We start from the raw sequence: 14,806 nt of genomic DNA, 5'->3' as shown, positions 1-14,806 counted from the left end.
GCACCAACAGACTCCCCCTTGAATGTTGACGGAATCTTCAGTGAGAGTCTTCAACAAGACATTCTCGGATATAGTTCGGTCTTCTTCAAGAATTCTGCCTGGATCTAACTTTCTTTGGCTATAACCTTCATCAGACTCCCCCTATCACTCTGCTAGGATAGTCGTCTGGGATTTTGTTACCACCATCGAAATTATCTCCTGGCTTCTCTCTGTTCAGCTCATCATCTGCACCATCTGCATATATCTCAAACACTCTATCACAAACAAATAAAGTTGTGATTCAACTTAATGAATCAACTAATCATTTGAGAATTTTTACAATTAAAACTGATTAAAAAATTCGAAACATTCCAATTTCTGATTCAACCTAATGAATCATTTTAAACATTTCAAACCACTTAACCAACCTGTCTGTTCATCATGTTTAGCCTTTGAGATTTTGAAAATCAGCTCTCCAACATCAGTTGTCGAAAATCTTTTTGGATTTTTGAAAATATGAAACATAAATGCAAAGACAGAAATTTAAATGCAAAACAAACATATTTTTGTGAGTTTGTGCAAGAGGATCATATCAGTTTTTGAGACATAACACAAGCACCGTTAAGCTTTTAATCGTTTTAAGTTCTAAACGATTCACGTAGATTGACGATATAATTGTCCTCTTAAATTTTCATACAATTTTCTATTCAGGATACTATTTAGGTATTTTATGAACTTAGTTCAATTCATGTGTCCCACCTCTTGAATATACTCCCGTATCCAGAATCCCAATATTCAGTCTTACAGGTATGAACACTACAATGATGTTTGTACATAAATTAGGGGAAAGATGCGAGAACTGAGGGATCTCAGGTCAGAACTTCCGTTCAGCAGAGAGATATCAGCTTCGACTTAGCAGTGTGTCTCCTTTAGAGGATCTTTTCAGCTACAACAGATGATTATCAATTTTATTGTCTAATCAACTGAGGGCTTTATGCTATATTTCAAGCATTTTGTGGAAAGTATTAGCCAAGGACTAGGTCAGAACTACCGTTCAGCAGAAGTCCCGGAATAATACCCCAGACATCATAGAGTATAAACACCTAGTATATCAGAATACGAGACCTTTCAAACGAGATTTCAGGGGTTACCTATATATCCAAGTAGTGTTCCCCACGAATTTCATAAGTTTGAAATTTTAGGTTTATATCCCGAATAAATCTACTAAATGTACAAAAACCTATCGTCACATCATCAGTGAGACCGTTTATCACATTTTACATTACATTTCTTTAGCATGCTGTGATAGTCCACTGATTTACAATCATTTCCTCTTTTTCACAACAAAACTCATTTTTAAATTTTTAATGTTTTTGACATTTTCAAATTTTCTAATTTTTTTAAAATTTTTCTCCCCCTAAAATCAAAATATGTTTCAATTTTGATTTTCTGGGAAAATTTGAAACAAACTGTACAAACTTGACAACCTGATGAGAATCACTTCAATTCTCCATCCACCTGGCATAAACAATCAGAACTCCCCCTCACAACAAACTATTTTCCCATTGTGATTTCAAAACACTTAAGTTTGTTTTAATCAAAATGGCTTTTCCGAAAAATATTAGTTTGTTTACCAAACATTTTAGGTACGGGGTTACTTCATCATCTTGTTTTCTACACAAAAGTAGGAAAATCCAAGTACAAGTTAATGTCCTTGATTTACCATATGCAGTCCAGAATCCTCTGTACCACTTGTAAAACATTCACAAACACAACCAAACCTCTTTACCGTTTGCATGATTGACGTTACCGAATAAAATTCAAGAAAGATGCCAATTCATGATCCACGATACCATCTTGGGATCTCCGGCAATTCCTGCAAAATCTTCAAACACAGATTTAAAAAGATGCCGATTCATGCTCCATTCTTACAAACCTGGGAGCTCCGGCAAATCAGGTTTTTTCTATTTGAAAAGTTTCACCCAAGCCTGACCAGCCTTGGGTGTTTTCGACAATTTTACCTCAACCAATGGCTCCTCTGGCTTTGACGAACCAGAATCATTGCCTGAATGTGGCTTGTCTGACTTTAATGAATCAGATTCATTGCCAACATGTGGCTCCTTTGTTTCCGAAGAAACAGATTCATCGCCAGGAAGTGAAAACTTCACTTTCTTCTTCTTCTTATCCTCTTTAGTCCTCAGATTTGTATCTGATGAATTCGGTTTACTTGACTTTGTTGTCGAGTGAATCGATTTATCAGCACTCTTATACGATCTGTCGGGTGAACCCGAGGACAAAATCTTTTCGAGATATTCTCTCGCTTTCTTTCTCTTTTTCCTCAGTCTGTCTTTCTGCCCCTGTGAAAGTTTAACTTTCTTTTCCTGAATTGACTGTTCTCTGACGTTTGGGCTCAAAACTTTCAATTCTTTGGGCTTGACAACGACTGGTATCTTCTTTGCCATTTTCTGAGAATTGGCCCTCAATTTTTCATGCGATCTCCTTGGGCAATCTCGGGCAATGTGACCTTTGATATTGCAATTATAGCACCTCCTGGTTTCATAACTCCAGTATTGGCAGTTAACAGCAATATGCCCCTGATATCCGCAGCTGTAGCACACCCTGTTATCATACCAGTTACCACCTTTTTCACACCAAATGCTCAGATCATAGCATTGTCTGGCTTGGTGATATTCCTTCCTCAGGTTTGCTGGTTTTGACGCTTTAGCACTGTAGTTCCTCCTGCACACAATAATTTTTGAATTTTCATTTTCTACTTTTTGTAATTTTTTCTTTTGATTGGATGATCGTACTGATGAGTTTTTTCTTTCATTTTTAAATTTTTGTTTCTGTTCTACAATCTTCTTCACAGGTTTTTGCTTAGAACATTCACCTTTTTCAGTTGATTGCAGAACAGTTTTCTGAAATTTTTCTTTCAACTTTAAAAACAATTTTTGTTTTTCTTTTTTAACATTTTCATCATCAGACTCTGTCTCAGACTCATCTGCTGAATAAAATTTCTCATTTTCCTCATCAGTTTTCTCATTACAATCTTCGACTTTGACTTTGTCAAAGTTTGTAGCATTTTTAATTATAGGAACTGAATTGATCGGTTTTGGACAAGGAATATTCAACTTGTCAGATTTAGTCGCAAAACTGATCAATTTCTTCTCAAGTTTATCTATCTTGATCCTGGAATTCTTAACTTCTTCCTCAAGCTGAGATATTCTCTCAAGATGAGACTTGATGGAATTTTCATTCTCAACCTTTAAATTTTCAAGAACAGACTTTTCATTTATCAAAATTTTGATCTGTTCCTGAAATTTTGATTCATTCGCTTTCAGGTTTTTGTTTTCAAGCTTTATCCAGAAATCCTCATCTTCTGACGATTTCTTTTTGCTTTCAAGCTCTTTTACCAACTCTTTGATTCTCTTTTGAGCGCTTTCACCTTCTTTTTCAAGTTCGACAATCTTCTGAAGATGGGAATTTATCATCTTTTGTTTTTCAATGTTGTTTTTACTAAACACATTTCTCCCATCTTCAAGAATTTTCACTTGCCCCTCAAATTCTTGATTTTTCAAAGTCAAACTGTTAAAATCAACCAACAGTTTGTCATTTTCAGCTTTCAACTTCTCACAATCTTTTTCCAGAGAAAGAATCTGATTTTTAGCAACGTGCTTCTCGTCTTTCAACTTTTTGACTTCAGATGCCAAACTTGCCATGTCTTTCACGAGTTTGTCATTGTCAGTCTTAAAGTTATCGCATGTTAAGCACATTGTTTCATTCTTCACCGATTCTTCAGCTTTTGAAGTTTCTTCTTCCTTTGCTATCAATGTACCTGCACAAAACAATTTAACGAAATCAAAAGGATTTCCATTATTATCAATATAACAACCTCGTTTGAAATCGTATTTCAGCACATGTTTTGTCCTGATACATTTAGTAACCCTTTTGTGTATCTCTTCAATCACATCTGAACTTAGATCTAGCACATTATACTCCAAAACCTTGATCAAATCTTTCTTTTTCTTTCTAACTTCAAGTTCATGAGCTTTAAGTTTGCTGATGAATTGATTTAGAGGTAGTTTTGAAAAATTTGAGTTCTCCCTTAAATTCTTCAAACATTCACCCCATTCAATCGGTAATGCATCTGCAAATTTCTCCAATTTTTCAAGATTTGACGGATATATCTCATGATCTTTCATATAATTCAGTAAAACACTATATCGGTCTTTAAGATCATCCAACGTTTCGTCTTTCAGACACACAAAATATTTGAACCTTTTTGCCCAACCATCTTTGCTCACTTTTCTATAACCCTCATCTAGAAATCCGTTATTCCAGTTATTAAATCTTTCGAAATAATAGTTCTCCTGTTCATCAAACATCATTGCCATGTTTCGCAAAACAGAACGACACGTGTTTGTTGACGAATAAGCGATCTAAATGTGACAGAAAAGCGAACCAAACAGCAATTGAGCCAAATAAGCGGTCCAGATAAGCGATCCGAATGACAAATAAGCGATCCAAAAATTGTCTGAATAAGCGATCCAGAAATGATCCAAATAGGCGATCCACAATCAGTCTTATAAGCGGTCCAAATCAATTCGAATAAGCGATCCAGGAACAATTCGACCGAATGAGCGATTCACAATGGCCCGGATGAGCGATCCAAATAAGTCTGAATAAGCGATTCACAACAATGAATTTGGAGCGGTCCAAGATCAGATTGTCCGAATGAGCGGTTCCCAACCGTTCGGATGAGCGGTTCCCAACCGTCCGAATGAGCGATTCAAGGGTAATCCGATCGAATGAGCAGTTCCTGATTCGTCCGGATAAGCGGTCCACAACCTATTCGATCGAGCGGTTCAACTTCAATTCCAATTTTGATCCACTTAGACTTTGAATTTAGATCTGAAACTTTCTAGGGTTTATCTCGATACTATTTCGCACAATCTGTGAAAAATTGAGCAAATTCCGACCGTGAAATCTTCTCGAATCAGAAAAAGAAGGTGTAGAAGTAAGAAAAAGTGATGAAATCCGGCTAATTTCTGCAGAGAACCTCCTCCTGAGCTCTGATACCACTTGTAGGATCGTATTCTGACCCGAACAAGTCGTTCAGAGGCTTTCTCCTTGGTTTCAGGTGCGGAATAACAAGAAACTAAGGTAGAAACAGCAGGCAAATCACTTTAACTACTTGTTTTACTAATATCAGACGTTTACAGCTCAAATCTCGCACCGGCAAAGCTTCGGCACGATTTCTACACAATATTCTAACTGTTACAACTGAAATCGCCTTTAGGGTATATATAGAGATCTGGGACCGCTTATTGGACAGGCCCAATAAGCGGCCCATATATGTCACTGGAGCGGTTCATGTAACCTGACAAATGAGCGATCCAGCTGGTTTGCCATACGAGCGATCCAGCTAGTTTGTCACAAGAGCGGCCCAGATTGATTGCCGTTCGAACGGTTCAGCTTCTAACCGTTCGAGCGGTTCAGCCCAATAATACCCTAATGAGCGATCCAATATCTAAACCTATACAATCACTGTTTCTCATATTTACAATCATTTACAATCATTCCTATTCTAAGACTCTTAGGACTCGAACGAAGATGTAGTCGACAGACAACTGCACCAACACCTACACCCGAATCCGTACAGGAAACTCAACCTACACCTGAAACCTCTACGCGCAAAAAAAACAAAACCATAGAAAGAAAACCGAGGCCGAGAAGAAAAAGCAAAGGAGGATCGCCGCGTATATCCATGGACAAATGACGAATAGTTGGTGTTGACGAAAGTTTAGCTTTCAGTTTCGGAGAATTCGGTTCTAGGTGTAATTTATTTTATATTTATTGTAAAAAAAATACATTTAATATTTATAATATTTTTAGGTACCAACCAACATATTGACGATTTTTGGAACCGAATAAACAACTTTTATCACACAACCTTTGGGTGAGATTACGATCGCAAAAAATGAGTCTCTCGTCAAAGTGGCGTGAAATTAATACCGCCATGACCGCGTTTAACGACCACCACAACAACCTAAAGAACAACCCAAAAAGTGGCGAAAACGACGCCGACTTGTTAAAATTGCGATGGCCTTGTATTCAGAAGGAAAAAAAGGGGGCACCTTTAAATTTATGCATGAGTACCTATAGTGGGACAATCGTTGTCCAAAAGGTCTAAAAGTTATTTCTCTACTAATCGATCGGATCCTCGTACCAAGTATGATATCAACTTAAGCGTTGATGATGTTGAAGCCGAATGCCCAATTGGGAGAGATAAATAAAAAAGAGGGCGCAAAAATCATACATAACGAGTGATGAAAGAAACCCCGCTTTGGCTAGCATCGAAGAACAAACAACTATGTTCAATAACATCCAACAAGAAAGAAACACCCACAAAATAAAAGTTCTCAAGGTTTTGAACGAAAAGTAAATTTGAAAAACTAGAAGGACTTGGCGAAAGAAAAGCGACTCGCTATGAAAACCGATCACCTTGGACCAGAAGAACGAGAAATGTACGAGAAAGTGAAGAAATAAATAATGGACAAATATCGTACTTGGTTTCTATTTTTATTTATCAGTTTCAGTTATTTCTTTTTTCATTTCTTTTTTTAAATTATGTAAAAAAAATTAATTATGTAATTTTTTATTAATGTTATTTGTTATAGTTTTAAAATTCAATAGATTTTTTATAGTTTATAATTATAATTATAAAATAATAATAAAAGTGTGTGTCACGTGACGAATAACGCCATCCTTACACGCCCTTTCACACTCCTCCCGTTTTTTAACCTCGCCACTATTCTGACGCGTACTAACGTGACGTCCACATATCGCGCAGTGCCCCCTTTTCAAGCTCTCCACTTCGTATAGTCTAACTGAAATAACATGTCTTAATCATAAAGCTTTTTATAGGTAAACCCAAAGTTGTTTCTCTTTTCTTTTCTCTAGTACTTCTAACCATATATTTGTATCTATACCCTCTTATATTATTCATTCACTTTAGATCACGTGTAATGTGCATTATAGAAGCGAGAAAAGGCTTGATAACGCTCTCAACATCGTCTCTGGACGTTATAGGAGCACGAAGAGAGGGCGTTTCTTGTATAACGTCAAATGAGGAGGAAAAAAAATGGGAAGTAATGAGTGAAAAGACATTAAGGGGCGTTAACTATTACTCATTTTTAAGTGGTGTTATGATACTTATGTGACGGAAAATGTCTCTAATAAGACATTAACCTTAATGGTCTTTATCATAACTTTATACATGCCATGTCAAGTGAAATTATGTAATACACAAGTAACATCCATTATATCTTTTGCAATTACAAAGCACACTCTACAAGCATTTTAAGATTTTGCATAGAAGGAACTATTACTTTGGTCTGTTATGCATAGAACAGATCCTTAGTGTTTTCAAATAATCTATATAACTTCCAAACCTTCTGGTAGGTTTGTATATTTTAGTCTTTTGTTGTATTCATTCACTAGGTTCTCGGCTTCACGACTATACAGGCTACATTGGTTAATCGGATAAATATATTTAGGACAAGATTGGTCAGATCAAGAAGCATATGCACAAACGATCCAATTAAGTACCCATGAACCGCTTCTATTTGGTCGGTTGGTTTTGGCAGTTTACAGTTAAACCAGGCATGGTTGTAAAAAACTGTTGAGGCGAAACACCCAAAAAACGATCCTAAAGCGCCTCAAACCATGTGTAGTGGAAGGGGAAAATAATGCCCTCACCATGGGGCATTATTCGACATGTGGCAGTCCAGTCAGCATGGGGCGTTATTGCAAAATTGGCGTAGTGGGAATAATGCCCAAATAATGTCCCTTTAAATCCTTAAACAAAAAAAAGAAAAAAAAAACTGATTTCTCATTGGTGGGTCAACCCAAGTCAAACCTTCCACAAGTGCAACATGGCGTTTTAAATATAACGCTAATCAAAAAAAAATTTTCAAAAATAACCCCCCAAAACGCCTAGTGTAATGGGTGGGGGGCGTTATTTTTCAATTTTTTTTCAAAAATAATGCCCCACTACGGGTGGTCTCAGGGGTTTTTGTTTTTGACTTTTTATGTCAATTTTAAGCAATTTAGGTCTTTTTTATGTGTGTTTTTGATGAATATGATGATGAACTTAGTATTGTTAGTTTTATATGATTTTGATGAATTTGATGATGAATTTAGTTAGTATTCTTATTTTTATATTTATTTTTAATTCCGCCTTGGTTCGCCTCGAGGCATACGCCTCGTGAGGCGAAAGGAAAACGCCACGAAAGTCGTTTCCGTTCTTTTAAACCTTGAAACCAGGTTTTACAACTAAACCAAAAATATGATTTTGTTTCCTATTTGACATTTTAAGTTTGACAGTTTTGAGAGTGACATCTTCTACTGTAAAATCCACACACTTCCTAGTGTAACACATAGTTCTTCGGGAGGACTTCAACCCAACTCATTCTTCAGTTTGTCTTCCCACACTCTTGTCAAAGTTTGTCGTTCAATATATTATTGGTTTGTCTACTACTCGTTTTCTTTGAAAGGCCAACAAACAATTTTATTGATTTTAACAAGGCCAACAACTGTTAGCCTAAATGGTTACAGCCACCAAGAGTTAAGTTCATACACCAATACAAGCTAGGTTGAAATCCTTCCGGTCGTTCCATGTCAAAGCGGGTACCTTTGCGCGATTTCTCGACAACAGGAAGGATAGAACTCTTATTTCTTCAAAGACGGTATCCATTGTCGACCGTTTTCGGTTGATAATCACATCATTGCGTGCCTTCCAAATGCTCCAAATCGCAGTTTGTATAACTGTGTACAGGGCCTTCTTCCACTTCTCCGATCCACAACTATGCTCCTGAAGCTCTAATACGTCCTTAGCTCCAAAAAATAAGCATGGTGGGAGCCTGCACCAATGAGACACTCGGTCCCAAAGTTGCTGCGCAAACTAAGATTCCACAAACAAATGGTCCAAAGTCTCATCCAACACGTCCCACATGCTGCATCGGTTATCCATCTTCTTGCCAAAGCTGCCTTCGTGGGGAATCTATCCAAGTGGTGCCTCCAAGACAAAAAATTAACTTTAAGGGGAGTCCATCTATTCCACACAAAAGTGGACCTAACCCCTGCTGCACCAACTGAATACATTTGGGACCTCAGACTTTTAACCGAAAACAACCCGATTGGACAAAGAGCCCAGGTCCAACCGTCCCTTCTATCCGAGAGCAAAACAGAAGAGATGGAGGCCGACAACTGTTGTAGCTCCCTTATTTCATCCGATCAAGCCGGCACACGAGTCCATCAAAAATCCAAATTGCACAGCCTGTTTACACGCTTAATCCTATCTGAGATTACAACATTTTTCTTTTGTTCCAAAGAGAATAATGCTGGGAATTTAACACACAGGGGCACTTCAAGAATCCAGCAATCCTTCCAGAAGGCAATCTCTTGTCCCAAGCCTACTACTCGTTAAGTTTAGAAAAAAAGCGGCCGACATGGCTATAAATCCATCCATCTTCACTCATCAAACTAACCCCTCAACCTTCCTAACAATATATGTTTGGGCAAAAGATCAAATACAAATAATCTTAACATACTAGGTTTTTTTTAGGTTTTTTTTTTTTGGGGGGGGGGGGGGGAGGGGGTTAGGTTTTTTTTTAGGTTTTTGGAGGGTGGGGGGGGGGGTTAGGTTTTTTTAGGTTTTTGGGGGGTGTGGGGTAGGTTTTTTTAGGTTTTCGGGGGTGGGGGGTGGGGGGTTTAGGTTTTTTTTGGGGTGGGGGGAGTGGTTAAGTTTTTTTAGGTATATTTGTAGAGTAACTTTGATAGTTATTGATAATTACAAAAATGTCACCTTGTCTTTTTGAGTTTTCCTTCAATTTGTATGTTTAGTATGTTAAGATTATTTGTACAAGAACTTTACCCTATATGTTTGTGGCAACAAGTTTGATAAACAAGCATTTACTGTGATATACCTACATGAGACCCTTACATGGCAGCCGTGCGATTTCAACCCATTATTGCAGCCGCGGTCCAGCAGTTGTCAAACCCATCACCATAACCAAAAGGTCAAAGACCAGGCACTCATCAGTTAACGGTCCAAGTCTACTCCGGTCAATTACCTATCCATTTAAGTCCGTGAGCTGTAAACGATCCTAACTGTCTATAGTCATACTGCACAAATCATTAGAGTTTGTTGCAATGTTGCTACATACCCATGAAATACAAACACAATAGATTAAAAAATGTCAACAGAATAGAACAGAAACAATATAAAGCAACAGGGTCAAGAAGACTCAGATCCGTGAGTAATCAAGAAAAAAATGGATTTTTTTTAAATGAGGCTCAAATCTGTAAAAAGAACCGATAGAAAAAGGATTAAACCTCCATGGCTGCAATAATCACAGCGGCATCTAATGTATCCACCGCCGGAAAATTGCCCCGCCAAGATTTGGTATATCTCAGCCACCGATTCACTCAGACAACTAGACATTCATCATCATCGCCCCTTTTTATTATAATCACTTTTGGAGTAAAATAAGCAATACCAAACACCCCCAACAGAGTAAAAAAAAAAAAAAAAAAAAAGCTAAAAAAAGCTTTGTTAAAAAAGCTAGGCCAAACACCCCCTAAGTTACAAACACAGAGAAATCATAACTTCAGGGTGGATTTGTATGCATTTTCTGAACCTCCCTATATATATATGTATAGATGTAGATCTAAAAGCTGAAGGGCGGTTAAAAAGAAGGGGCAAAATCGAAAATCATAGGCGACTGAGGGGGATTAACCACCCTTCACAAACATGCCTTCCCTCTGTTGCCTCATTTCTTTGTTGTCTGAGTTTTTGTGTTTGCCCCAAACCCTAGACCCAACAAGATGATCGCTTTTTTATACTGCCCGACTAAATTTCCCCTCCTGCCCTTCCGGTTGTAAATAACTCTTTAGGATTCTACCTCTTCGGAACGAGCCTAGCCGAATCCGAGCTTGACCAGGCTCGAGTTTGAACTTGATTAACTTATGAGAGCTTGACTTGGTTCGAACTTTGTTTTCAAAACCTGAGCTCAGCTCGTTAATAGTTTCTCAAGCTCGGGCTTGGACTCTTTTACTAAATAAACTTATTTTTAGGTCCAGGTTTGGCTTGTAAACAAGTTTAAATAAGCTCGGCTAAATTCGTTTTACCAGACAACTTGAAATAAAGGGTGAATGGTATTAAATATTGATAAAAACTAATATTACACTAATGCTCGATAAAACTCGACGAGCCTGACGATCTTCACATGATAGGCTCGAGCTCAGGCTCGATAAATAAACGAGCTTTATTTTAGGCTCAAGCGTTGCTCGGGCTTGATAAGGATCGGCTCGCATCGAGCATTTTTCTCGAGCCGATCTCGAGATTCTCGGCTCGTTTGCACCCCTGTGTTATATTTTACTAATAATTATATTATTATAAAGTAAAATGTAATTTCCGTCTATGTGCTTTGAGGGTGGTGTCCATTTGAGTTTCAAACATGAAATTTTCGTTTTCTAAGTCCCCGTCTTTGAAAAGGGGCTACAATTTGAGTGTCTGTCAAATAATAGTTGTATTTATATAAAGCATTTTGTGAATTTGGTTTTATAAAGTATATAAACTGTATTTAAATTGCGTATTATGTGAATATTAACGTAAGAGGAGAAAGAGTGGGAGTTGGAACAATCTTTTTCTTTTGGTAAGAAAAAGAAACTATGAAAAGCAATAAAAGAGGAGAGTGAGAACGAGCTTGAGTATGTCGGATGTGAAAAAAGAGAGAAGAGAACAATTAGGTGGTTGTATAGTCTCTAATCTGTGTAGTGTTGGAGGAGCTGAAAAATATAGAAATTAACATTTTAGTGTTCGAGGAATTAAAAAATATAGAAATTAACATTTTCTTTTTTGTGTGTGCAATTTTGTAGAAATCCTTATCTAGATGTGCAGGCGACTCGCATATCTGAGGCTCGAGCCTTCACATGGTATTTCAGTATGTAGGACGTTAAGTGCTTCATGCTCTTTAAAACCAAGGCCTATCTTTAATGCAATAGTTGAATTCAAAGGGTCATGCATAATAGTGTTATGATCCGAGATCTATGGACGTAGTTTTTAAAAGACTTAGTTTTGCCATTTAAAAAGAGGTAGCGGCGCAGCTTGTTGCCCGTTTACCAACTATCTCGATGTAATCGGCTACTTGCTCTTGAGTATGCAATAATCGAAACCGAACATAGATGGAGTTACGTTTTTCGTTATTATTGAGAAGATACACGTACCTGTGTGCTTCCCCTTCCTGTTTTTACACTGAGATTTGAGTTTGGTTGTTCCTGAAATATATGATTAGTTTATATATTTCATTCTAGGTTCACACCTCAATTACAGTACAAGACCAAAAAAGGAAACTAGATCTAGGTAAAGTAGGAAAGAAATCATTATATCCAAATTCCAACTGATTATATTTCTTGGGTTTTCCAATGGAGACTCAAGTTTAATTCCCACTTGTGTCATATTTGGTGGATATTAGGCAATGATGGTGACAAACCCACGGAGGGGGATTCGATCCTGAGCCGCACCCCGGTTTTCATTCGGTTGTTACTTCAGCGAGGCATCTCGTGTGGAGGCAGTACGGTTTCCCGGGGAACGCCGTAACCAAGTCTGACCAACCCAGGGCGGGCCCGGTTAAGACAACGTAGTCTGGGCAAATCTTGGCTATGGCCGCCGTTTAGGCGATGTGACATTGGGTCACTCAAAAAGAAAGTCATTGTTCAAAAAAAATATAATGAGTCCCTGCTTGGTTTATTGTTTTTACAATCTATCTGCCAATCTTCATTAAATTTAGGGTTTTGATTCGACATTATTGAATAATAAAGTTACAGAAGTAACAACACACATATTCTTATTCAGAGTAAATTAAATAGGGTACATAATTACATAAGTATAGCTAAAACGAATCTAAATGGCTAGATGGGTGATGATAATGTCGTTTAGAAATAGGGTACATAGTTACAATCTATTTGCCAATCTCTTTTCCAGGAACATGTAGAAGACAAGAATTTGATCCGCAAGCCAGTGGTGGACTTGAAAATTATTTGCTGGGGGTGTGGATGAGTAGTTCAAGCATATTTTCAGTGGTTCAGATTTTTTTAATATTTTATTGTGATTTTTAATAGTAAGGGTAATTTTGTAATTTCACATCCAGCTAACATCAAAAACTAACCTCCATCCGCACCAAGGACTATCCAGGAACGAAATTGCAAAAGTTGCGGACTATAGCTGTAACTTTAGAAAGTTAGGGACTAAAGGTGAAAAATGGACAAACCACAAAGACTATCCAGACATTTTTCTCATTAGATAACTTTAAAAAAGATGCATAACTCTGAGCCTACTAAAGCCAACCAGCCTTTTAAGCAATAATGTCGAATCAAAACCCTAAATTTAATAAAGATTGGCAGATAGATTGTAAAAACAATAAACCAAGCAGGGACTCATTATATAATTAAGAAATATAATCAGTTGGATATAATAATTTATTTACCTAGATGTATTTCAAGGAGTGCGTCTGCCCATCCTAGGCTTCACCTAGGTCCGCCCCCGCCGCAAGCGGAGGTTGAAGACCTACGTAATAAGTGAAGGAAATGCAGCTTCATTTCTACGCGGTAAATCTTATAGCGATTTGATTTAATTAGTTAATTGGGATTGTTCGGTTACATGTTTTACTTTAAGTTAATGGGCATGTCACGTGAGCATGATAAGTGTCCCGTTTCAGCTGTGGTTCTTCACTGGCTCAACTTTGAGAGAATACATTATGATGGTTAACACAGGTGACACACATTCATGGTCAATTACAATGCTATGAAAGTAAAATTTCTATGCTAATTTTTAAATTCTTGCTAGCTAGCTGTATGTTGTTAGAAATAACCTGTTGATGTGGCCTTACAGATCATTTGGTAACATTATCAATATGACATAACTAGTCCCCGACAATTACTTGATGGTAGTAATTGTAAATATTGATTAGTTCAAGGGGCAATTATGCTTTCCCTTTAGGTACCATTAATAGAGAATACATAGAGTTTTTATAACGGATCATTATTCATGACTATTTTTCATTGATCTTTATATATTGATGATAAGTGGTGATCAAAAACTTTTGTAGAACACCAATACAGAAATTCTCTCTAGTGTGATCCATCAACATAAGGTACCATAATGGGAATCATGGCTTCATCTTTATCCTTAAAGATAATCATACCTACAAGTAAGTATCTCTAACTTGGTATCTATATTTAGATTATGATTGAATAAACATGATTAAGGTTCTATGTTTTTAACCCATGTTTAAAGATATAATCAACATGTGGTATCAGAGCATGATGTTGATTATATCAATTCAATCTTCACGAGTCGCTTATTGTAAACCAATTTGTGATTTTGTAAAATAAAATGTCACCAACAATTATTTTCTTTTGGTGTTGGTAGATTAAATCTCATTGCAAGTTAATGTATATAGAAATCATTGTTTCCTAATTTCATATATTATTATCTTCATAGCATGCAATCCAGTACTTAAACCATACATCAACTTTTGTTGGTTAATTTAAATTAGTAAGCAAATGGTTTTTGCAATAAAAGAAAATCAAATTGAGTAATTTGTTTGAAAAGTTGGAATTTGGAAGGTTCATTCTTCCATTAAGATTGTATTTTAGTGGATCACTTATCAATATAAATCCATATTTAATTTGTGAAATCACACGAAAGATTATTAGTGTGACAACCCCCAAAATTCCATGTATTCCGTACAATTTATTAATG

General features: G+C 36.9%; 1 long non-coding RNA gene across 2 annotated transcripts; it reads right to left on the bottom strand.

Annotated features, from left to right (window-relative positions):
• Positions 1–8,477: 8,477 nt before the first annotated feature.
• On the bottom strand, positions 8,478–10,905 carry LOC110940798. 2 transcript variants are annotated; one of them, XR_002593560.2, is made up of 2 exons: positions 9,969–10,905; positions 8,478–9,542 (listed from the first exon to the last, which is right to left on the bottom strand). It is a non-coding gene; the product is annotated as an uncharacterized LOC110940798 (long non-coding RNA). The 2 variants fall into 2 exon arrangements; XR_004893786.1 differs by having other exon boundaries at positions 9,973–10,905.
• Between the last annotated feature and the right edge of the window lie 3,901 nt (positions 10,906–14,806).

The sequence above is a fragment of the Helianthus annuus genome, chromosome 5 (genome assembly GCF_002127325.2).
Source record: "Helianthus annuus cultivar XRQ/B chromosome 5, HanXRQr2.0-SUNRISE, whole genome shotgun sequence".
In the NCBI taxonomy this organism is placed as follows: Eukaryota; Viridiplantae; Streptophyta; class Magnoliopsida; order Asterales; family Asteraceae; genus Helianthus; species Helianthus annuus.
Note: the sequence above shows the minus strand (reverse complement) of the source record. Positions and strands in the feature narration are given on the sequence as shown.